The sequence below is a fragment of the Rhinopithecus bieti genome, unplaced genomic scaffold (genome assembly GCF_001698545.2).
Source record: "Rhinopithecus bieti isolate Rb0 unplaced genomic scaffold, ASM169854v2 scaffold_24392, whole genome shotgun sequence".
NCBI lineage: Eukaryota > Metazoa > Chordata > Mammalia > Primates > Cercopithecidae > Rhinopithecus > Rhinopithecus bieti.
This window is the reverse complement of record NW_016812542.1, coordinates 868728-878823: the sequence shown is the minus strand read 5'-3', so window position 1 is coordinate 878823 and position 10096 is coordinate 868728. Positions and strand designations below refer to the sequence as shown.

At 36.7% G+C, this 10096-nt stretch overlaps 1 long non-coding RNA gene across 2 annotated transcripts in view; it reads right to left on the bottom strand.

Annotated features, from left to right (window-relative positions):
• LOC108545027 (uncharacterized) overlaps positions 1 to 10096 on the bottom strand; it is a 49906-nt gene that overhangs the window by 34579 nt on the left and 5231 nt on the right. The window lies entirely within an intron of this gene.

Below are 10096 nucleotides of genomic sequence, written 5' to 3'. Positions count from 1 at the left end.
AAAAAAAAAAAAAAAAAAAAAAAAAAAAGTCAATAGATGTAACGTATCATAGTAAAAAACTAAAAAGGAAAATCTATTATGATCTTCTTAGTTGATACAGAGGGAAGCATTTGACAAAATCCAACATTCTTTCCTGATAAAAATTCTCATCACACTAGGATTAGATAAGGAATTTCCTTAACCTAATAATCGTCATCTGTGGAAATTCTATGGCTAATATTATTTTCAGTAGTGAAAACTGAATGTTTTCCCCTTAAAATGGGGAATGAGATAATGATGTCTGCTTTTATCTCTTCCTTTCAACATTGTGCAAGATATTTTAGCTACCAAGCCAAGAGTAGTTATACAAAACACATTCTGATTTGTAAGAGAAAAGTACAACTGTCTTTATCTGATGGCAGTGTGATCACTTCTGTAAAAACTTCGGTGAACAGTAAGCTAATTAAAAAAGCTAAGTGAGTTAGCAAGGCTGCAGAATAAAAGGTCAATATAAAAATTCAATTGTATTTCTAACTGTTCCCAATGAACATTACAAATTGAAATTTTTAAAACTATGAAAATACCATCAATAAATACCAACTGCTTACATAGGAGTCTGACAAAAGATGCTCAAGCCATGCAAACTGAAAACTATAAAATACTACTGAGAAAAATTAAAGAAAACCTAAATTTGTACAGAACTGTTTCTGTTCATGGATGAAGAGACTCAATATTTTGTAATGCAGATACTCTGCAAATTAATATATAGATTCAATGTATTCCCAGTCAAAATTTCATCAAGCTTTTATGTACAAATTGACAAGCTGATTCTAACATTTACTGGAAATTTTAGGGATCTAGAAAGCCAAAGCAATTTTATAAAAGAAAAACAAAGAGGATTAACTCTACCTGACTTAGAGACTAATTATTCAGGTTAAAGTAATAAAGATGGTGTGGTATTGGTATTAAGATAGACAAATAGGCCGGGCACGGTGGCTCACCCCTGTAATCCCAACACTTTGGGAGGCCAGGACGGGCAGATCATGAGGTCAGGAGATTGAGACCATCCTGGCTAACACAGTGAAACCCTGTCTCTACGAAATAAATAAATAAATAAATAAATAAATAAATAAATAAATAAATAAATAACAAAAAATAGTCAGGCGTGGTGGCAGGTGCCTGTAGTCCCAGCTACTTGGGAGGCTGAGGCAGGAGAATGGCATGAACCCGGGAGGCGGAGCTTGCAGTGAAAAAAGACAAATAGATTAATGGACCAAACTAGAGTCCAGAAACAGGCTCATACATATAGAGACAACTGAATTTTGGCAAAAGTGAAAAGGCAATGCAGTGGAGAAAACATAGTCCTTTGACAAACGGTGCTAGAACAATTGGATAATGGCATGCAAAATATAAACTTTGATTCGCACCTTACACCATATACAACAATTAGCTAAAAATAGATCCTAGACCTAAATGCAAAACCAAAAGCATTAACATTCTAAAACACATAGAAAATCTTTGTGACTTTGCATTAAACAAAGATTTAATTGATATGAAACTGAAAGAATAATCCATTAAAAATTAATAAATTGTATTTTATAAAAATTTAAAATGTGTGACCTTTAAAAGTTACTATTAAAAAATGCAAAGATAAATCACAGACTTGGAGAAAATATTTACAAATAATATCTGTAATAAGGCACTTGTTACAGATATTGAGTTATTTGTATTATTTGAGAGTTCTTCGGATAATATGAAGAACTCTCAAAAGTTAAGAGTAAGAAAAAAATTCAATTGTTCAAATGGAGAAAAATATTTGAAGAGACACATCATAAAATAATACACGTGGATGGCCAAGAGGCAGCTGAACAGATGCTCAACTTTATTAGTCATTGGGTAAATGAAAATTAAAACCACAAGATTAGAGTACATTCCTATTAAAACAGCTAAAATTAAAAATGCTGACCATACCAAGTGTTGCCAAGGATGTGGAGCACTAGAATTCTCAAACAATGAGGATGGAAACGTAAAATGGTGCAGTCACTTTGCAAAACTATTTGCCATCATTTAAAAATTGTAAAAGTATATGTATTATATACCTAGCAAGTCCACTCCTAGTTATTTACCCAATAAAAATAACAGAATATGTCCAAATGAAGACTTAGACAAAAAATTTGTAGCAGCATTGTTTTCAATAACCCCAAAATGGAAACAACCCAATATGTCCATCAACAGGTTAATGGATAAATAAATTTTAGTATATCCATATAATGAAATACTACTCAGCAGGAAATAAGAACAAAGTGCTATTACATACAGTGACATGAATGAACCTCAAAATAATTAAGCTGAGTGAATGAAGCTAGATAAAAAGGGTAAACGGTATGATTCCATTAATTATAAAACTCCAGAAGATGCAAACTTCCCTGTAACAGAAAGCAGATCAGTAATTTCCTCTGGGCAAATGAAACGAAGGCAAGTAAGAAGGAGTGAGAAGAGTATTCAGGAAACATTTGGAGAAAATTGATGTGTTTACTATCTTGAAAGTGTGATGGTTGATAGAGATGTATATGTGTGTATATGCCAAAACTTATGAAATTGAACACTTTAAATATATGCAATTTATATTATGTCAATTATGCCTCAATAAAATTGATTCTGGAAAGAGGGTTACATGGAATTCAGGCTGTTGCTAGACAGAAAGATTTTGTAGCTATCATCTTAGTGGTGATAGCTCAGGAGTTCCTGCAAATAAATTCAAAGTGCCACAAGTCTTCTAATATATGCAGAATTTGGGTGCCCTAAGTTATTTATAGTCAACTGCTGGGAATTGAATGCCAGCTATATTAAGTTGGAACGTGTGACTCTTTGGCAAGTTTTCTTATCCAGCTTCACGGAGTTGTTGTGAGGATTTAATAGCTCACAAAGGAAGTGCTCAATAAATGTTATTATGAGCACATGTTATAAAATGATTCATTATTATGTCAATATTTGACAGAGGAGTTTCATTGCTTTGGTCAGCTACTTAAAGTTTGTGACTCAGAGAGTCAACAACTTCTCTGATAATTGAAGCTATGGAAGAGAATGAGATGACTCAAAGACAGACTGAAAGGCAGAGGAAATAAATGAGCACAGAACCTTGGGAGAATGTCTGAGCTTAAGAGGAAAGAGATGGAAGAGGAACTAGATAAGAAAACTGAGAAGTGATACAGAGGTGGGAGGAAAGTAGGACATGGTGGGTCACAGAGTATAAGAGAGGAAATATTTGCAAGAAAAGAACAATTCTCAAATGCTGCAGTCATGAAAAAGAAGCTCAAACAAGAAAAGGCCATTGGATTTGGCAATAATGAATTTATGTTGTCCTTTGAGACAGCAATTTCATCAGAGGGACGGGGAAGCAAGGCATATGGTATGGGGCTATGAATGAGTGGTTAGGCAGTGTAGCAATTATTTCACATCAATTTTCAAGAAATTTAGAGATGCATAGAAGAAGAACAAAAAGACTAATAGTTCTAGGCAGGGCTAAGAGGGTATTTCCAGTGTTAGGGATTACCTGAGCATGTTTTCAGGACTAAATTAGGGGACTGAGAAGATGAGGTGACAGAAAATTTAAAAAAAGACAAAGTGAACTCTTTCAAAGCCAAGTTTTGAAAGAAACAAAAGAGGATAGGAAATAAGACACAGATGGAAGTCCTAGAAAACACTGAAAATCTTATGTTTTAAGAAAGCTGGAACGAAAAATATAAACAACAAAAAAAGGAAGATGGGAGGCTGAGGCAGGAGAATGGTGTAAACCCGGGGGGGCGGAGCTTTCAGTGAGCTGAGATCCGGCCATTGCACTCCAGCCTGGGCGACAGAGCGAGACTCCGTCTCAAAAAAAAAAAAAAAAAAAAAAAAAAAAAAAAAGGAAGAGCGAGGACCAGAGGAGGGAAGTTGAGAACCCTGGTATCCTATGGCTGCAACTTCACTAGAGTAAGCACCACAGTCATAATCAGACAGAGAACTAGACTGGCATTGATGACATCAGAAGAATGAGAACCAACTTGAATTATCAAGAGTTAGATATTACCACACAGTTGACGTGCTATATGTATGTTGGTTGAAGAATTTAAAGATATAAAGAATATTGCAAGCTCATGTACCTGACAACACATTATCACTGACTCAAATTTTATTTGGTTTATAGTAAATAATTATCCTAATGCCAAGAGCTACAAGCAATCAATGACCAAATGTACAACCATGAAATAAGGAACGCGACCGTTAGATACACTGGTACAAAGAGTATACCTCTTGGTTCTAGTTCCAATTCTATCACATGGCCTTGGATTGGATGCTTTGCCTCACTAAGCCTTGGCATTCATCATATAGTTCCATTCAAGTCTAACATGGTAAAAATTAAATATATTTATAAATGTACTTTATTTGCTTGTAGGTTGAAAGACTGGCATGTTATTTTATTTCTAGAGATGATATTATCCTTGGCTTAACGAGACTTGCAAAGTTGCTTTTCTTTTAATCCAAGACAAATATGATATTCCCATCAGTAGATGAGAATAAATGATTGAGCAAACTCAAAGTTGACTGCCAGTCCTCTATACCTTAGGAGCTCAAACTAGTAGAGTCCTGCAGTCACTCTTAATTTCCAGCATATGAAGCTGACAAAGTCATTTGACTGACTTCTTATGCCTCCTCTGTCACAGAGGCAGCCACTGCCCCCCTGATATTACATCGGTCACTCTAAACACCATGCAGAGTTGTATTTTAGAAATAATATTTCATGCTATTTAACTACATGATATTTTCCAGGGAGCCTGACTGCACATCAAAGAAAAGGGGTGCTTTGTTTCAGAAGGACTAGAATATAGCAGATAAGTATGAAGTTTCTGGAATCAGAACACCTGAGTTTTAATTCTGGCCTCACTGCCTACTAATTACAGCATAATCCCTCTAAGCCTCCTTTTCTCATCAGTAATATAGCACTGTTAAAATTTTAGTGTTAATATGCATAGAATATGCTTATGATAACATCTGACATATAGTAAGCAATGAATGTTAGTTAATCTTTGTAGACATATGCTGAATTTGGGGTATTTTTTATCAGTGAAGATCTCTTCTGTTTGGATAATAATATATTATATTTACAGCCTGAATAAAATTACTTTTATTCATCTTGAAAAGGCATGCTTTCCAAACAAGGGGCAGAAGGAAATCCTCTATACTTTTCCTGGTCTTGTCTTTTTAAATCCATGAGGCTCTAGAAGGCAAAGAAGTAACTAATGATCTGTAGCAGGCAGCCCAGCCCGTGTGGCATTTTGCTATAATAATTTCTTGTTCTCTACAAGCAATTATTAGGGACTGCCACCCTAACAGCATATTTGGTTTTAAATTAAAACAGCAACAATAACAACAACAACTCACCACCAAATTCTGGAGAGTAGATTAGGCTCTTTTATCACTTGAATGTTTAAATAAGAAATAATTACCAAAAGGAAGAGGGTTAGAGGATATATATTCATCTTTGTTTAAAATATTGATGAGAAAGGTAATTTTAAAAGAAACTTAACTTTGTTAGTTCAATTTTAGATGCTGAAGAAAAAATCTTCATAATAAAATCAAAATCCTAATTGATTTTTTAAAACTGAACAAAAACATTGTACACATGTACCCTAAAACTTAAAGTATAATAATAAAAAAAAAGATATAAGGAGAAAAAAAACTGAACAAAAACACGTCAGTATCTTGAATATGGTTTACATAAATGCATTCCCATTTACTGGCCAAGTGACAAAACTTCCATCAATCAATTCAACAAGCATTTATTGAATGTCTACTGTGTGCTAATCGTTTTTCTAGAATTAACGATATAAACATGGCTAACAAAGAAAGAGAGCCACAACTAAAATGCTGTTATTAAATACTAAAGCTAGGAAAAATTGACTCTAAGGGAACACAGAGAAGAGATATCTAGCTCGGGCTGAGGATCTGAGGTCATGTCAACAGGGTTGAAACAGGGTCTTGAAAGGCTGTTAGGAGTTAGCCTGAGACACATGGTAGGTAGGGGAGGGTGTTCCAGGGAGAGGAGCAGCATGTGCGAAATCACAGCGGCTAGAGAAGCGAAAGTGAGTTGGTATGTCCAGATAAGTCAAGCGGGGAGGAATTAGGAGAAGCAAAAAGAGATCATGAGTTATTTTTTTATCAAACTGCATATGTCCTTCTCCCCGTTTTCCCATTTTTATATGGTCCTACAAAGGGCCATTGTAATGAAATGAATGCTTGTGTCTCTCCGAAGTTCATATGCTAAACCCCTAACCCTCAGTGTGGTGGCATTTGTATTTGGGGCCCTTGGTTTGCATCAGGTCATGAGGATGGGGTCCCGGTGATGGGATTAGTAACAGGAAGTAAGGCCTGAGCTCTCTCTCTCACTCTGCCATATGAGGACATAACAAGAATGTGGCTGTCCACCAGCCAGAAAGAAAGCCTTCACCAGACATTGAATCTGCCAGCACCTTCATCTTAGACTTTCCAGGCTCTAGAACTGTGAGAAATAAGTGTCTGTTGTTTAAGCCACCCATTATATGGTATTTGTTATAGCAGCCCAAGAAGACTAAGACAGCCATTTAATAGGGGGCATTTGAAAATTCTTCTAAAGTTAATCTGATCAACCTTGCACTAAAATATTCCTCCACCTCCCTCCCACCCACCTACTCCTTTCCATTCCTATGGGGATCAATGGTCAAGGCACTGCTTGATATTGAAATGTGTTAGTACAGAGGCTAAAGTAGGCAGAAGACTACTTTAGAAATCAATATGCCAAGCTGAATAGCTTAGAGTTTTAGTTGAAACAATAGAAGAATTAGTCCAGAAAGTAAAATAATAATGATAATAATAATAAATGTGCATGTTAAAAGATGATTCTGTCATAACTATAAACTAAGGGTAGCAAACTTTCTGTAAATGGCCAAGTAGTAAGTATTTTAGCTTTGGCAGGGCATACCAATCTGTGTTGCAACTGCAGCTAGAGCTAGAGTTTTTGCAAGCCATACCATTCTGTATTAACTCTGAAGCTAGAGCACAAAAGCAGCCAGAGATAGCATGTGAATTAAGGGATTTAAGTGTATTCTAAGAAAACTTTATTTACAAAAGTTGTCAGTGGTAATAAGCAGAATTTGACCGTGCTATAGAGAACGAACTGGGCCGGGCGCGGTGGCTCAAGCCTGTAATCCCCAGCACTTTGGGAGGCCGAGACGGGCGGATCACGAGGTCAGGAGATCGAGACCATCCTGGCTAACACGGTGAAACCCCGTCTCTACTAAAATACAAAACCTAGCCGGGCGAGGTGGCGGCGCCTGTAGTCCCAGCTACTCGGGAGGCTGAGGCAGGAGAATGGCGTGAACCCGGGAGGCGGAGCTTGCAGTGAGCTGAGATCTGGCCACTGCACTCCAGCCTGGGTGACAGAGCGAGACTCCGTCTCAAAAAAAAAAAAAAAAAAAAAAAAAAAAAAAAAAAAGAAAAGAGAACGAACTGGAGAGGATATGACTAAGCTAGAGTCATATATTCCAATAACATAGCATAATTGACCAAGTACGAAAAGAAAAGGATTGAAGGGAGTCATTCGCAGAGGAGATAGAAGAGGGAATAGAATTAAATACATATAAGAGGTAGAAACCATAGATCTTACAACCAATTGGATACAAGAGGAAATGATAATGAAAGTCCAAAGCATGGACATGACTCGAATGACAGTGTACATGTGATAGACCCCAGTGAATGGTGGCAAACCTTGTGGACACAGAGCTGTCATTGAAGACAATATAGTACATGAGAAAGCTCTGCTCTCTGGCCACAAACCACAGCCTTGGCCAAAGTCATCATCTCCTTCCAGGAGCAGCTACATAATTTCCAGGATCCACTGCCAAATGAACATGCAGTATCCCACCTCCCCCTGTTGCTCAAAATTATTAAGAATTTCAAGGCAATGAAAGTAAAGCATTAAACCAAGCACAGGGCCTTTCTAGGTGCTGGACCTTGTGTGACTGTACAAGTCATATGACCCTGAATCTGACCCTGCTCCATCTCCAGCACATGTACTAGCTTTAGTATGTCTGTAATAAGGAACTTTGTTCTTAGAATCCAGACTTCTTAATTTACCTCCACAGCCCATTTTTTTGTAGTCTCCAAATCTACTACATAGACACAACAGCTGTATTTCAATAGTGATTTCAGCTTAAAGGAGGTTTTCTTTTTTCCCCTTACCCTAACTCACATTTAAGATTATAGCAGAATGGCAATATGCATTGCCCATGACTGCGAATGAAGTTTGGAGGCGAGTTTTTCTCTGTGCATCATTTGACAGTGCATTTTAAGAGTTTCTTTGAAAATGAATGCAAACACCAAAGTTTCAGACAGTAAACTGTGTTCCAAGGCTGGTGTTTCTTTATAGATCTGTGGATATCCTAGAAGACCAAACCTACCAGGAATCTTGGAGAATATCCTGTGGTCAGTGAGGATGACTTTCTCTGACCAGAAGTCCAGAAACACATGCTTTCTGTGCAGTTCAGCCACCATTATTTTGTGCCTTTAATCAACTCAAGATTTTGTAGTACATCTTCCTCAATGATGACACATGAGACCTAGATCTTTAAGATCTAAAATTTAAGGCCAGGCGCAGTGGCTCACGCCTGTAATCCTAGCACTTTGGGAGGCTGAGGCCGGTGGATCACGTGAGGTCAGAAGTTTGAGACCAGCCTGGCCAACATAGTGAAACCCCATCTCTACCTTAAAAAAAAAAAAAAAAAAAAAATTAGCCATGTGTGGTGCCATGCACCTGTAGTCCCAGCTACTCAAGAGGCTGAGGTATGAGAATCGCTTGAACCTGGGAGGCAGAGGTTGCAGTGAGCCAAGATCATGCCACTATACTCCAACTTGGGTGACTGAGAGAGACTCTGTCTCAGGAAGAAAAAAAATCTAAAATTCACTTTTTGTATTATGTTTGTTCCCATTACATAAAGCTTCTAAGGATCTATCATGACTAGATATTGGAAAATTTAAATCCAAAACAAAGAGCAAATGAAAATAAAAATGTGACCCTAGCCAATTTCAGTGTTTATACATATATACTCCATTTATAATTAATTACCTCCTTCTGTACCAAAATATATTATTTTCTATTCACAGAAGGGTGAGACTGGCTACCCACACGCTAAAAATCTGACACAGAGCCCATATATACACAGTTGCTGGATAAAAAACACAGAATGCCAAGTATTTGCAAATATATCAAACATACGTATACTTTAAAATGTGTTGTTTATTTGAGATTCAAGAAGTGTATGCCCTGTATTTTTATTTTCTAAATCTGGGAACCCTATACCTATGCTGAATGGGAAACCAAGCCATATGGCTTCTAAAGTACCCTCTAGCCCTGAAATACTCAATTGCGATATGATTTTTTACCATTTCCAGTAAACTAAACTAAGACCAAACAGTAGAATTTGAAGGAGGGAAGATAGTGATTCAATAGAAGAAATCTGTTTATCAAGCAAAGCTATCAATTGTGTACCCAAGCACAATCCATTTGATCAGCACCCCATCCACAGACCAGAGTACTCACTAATATAGAGGCTAGACCAATGGTCTACAAAGTGGGGAATGCCTTCCCACAGGAAATACTTATGGCAACCCATTGAAGTGAAGGAAGCAAAAATGAGAACATGTAATTTTTTAAAAAAGAAAGAAGCACTTTGCTATAAATTAATAGAGAAATTGAGCCTGGTCCTCTGTCAGGAGGTAAAGATATTCAGAAGGACCTGTGACAGTTTCACAACACAAGGGTTCAACAGAGAAATGCATATATTCATTTTCTGCACTATTAAAACAGATGAATAAAAGTATTTTTCATTTCTGAGCTTTGTTTTGCCACACAGGATGTGCTACCTTTAAAAGTTTTAAAGCATCATTTTCTAAACTTAAATTTTACCATGCAATTTCTACAGGGTGTGAATTAATTTTAAAACTATAAAATTGTAATATCTTCCAATTATTGTGCAACAATACCTGATGGACATCGGAAATGCCAGGAATTTAATGGAAACATTTAAACAAAACTTTTGCATAG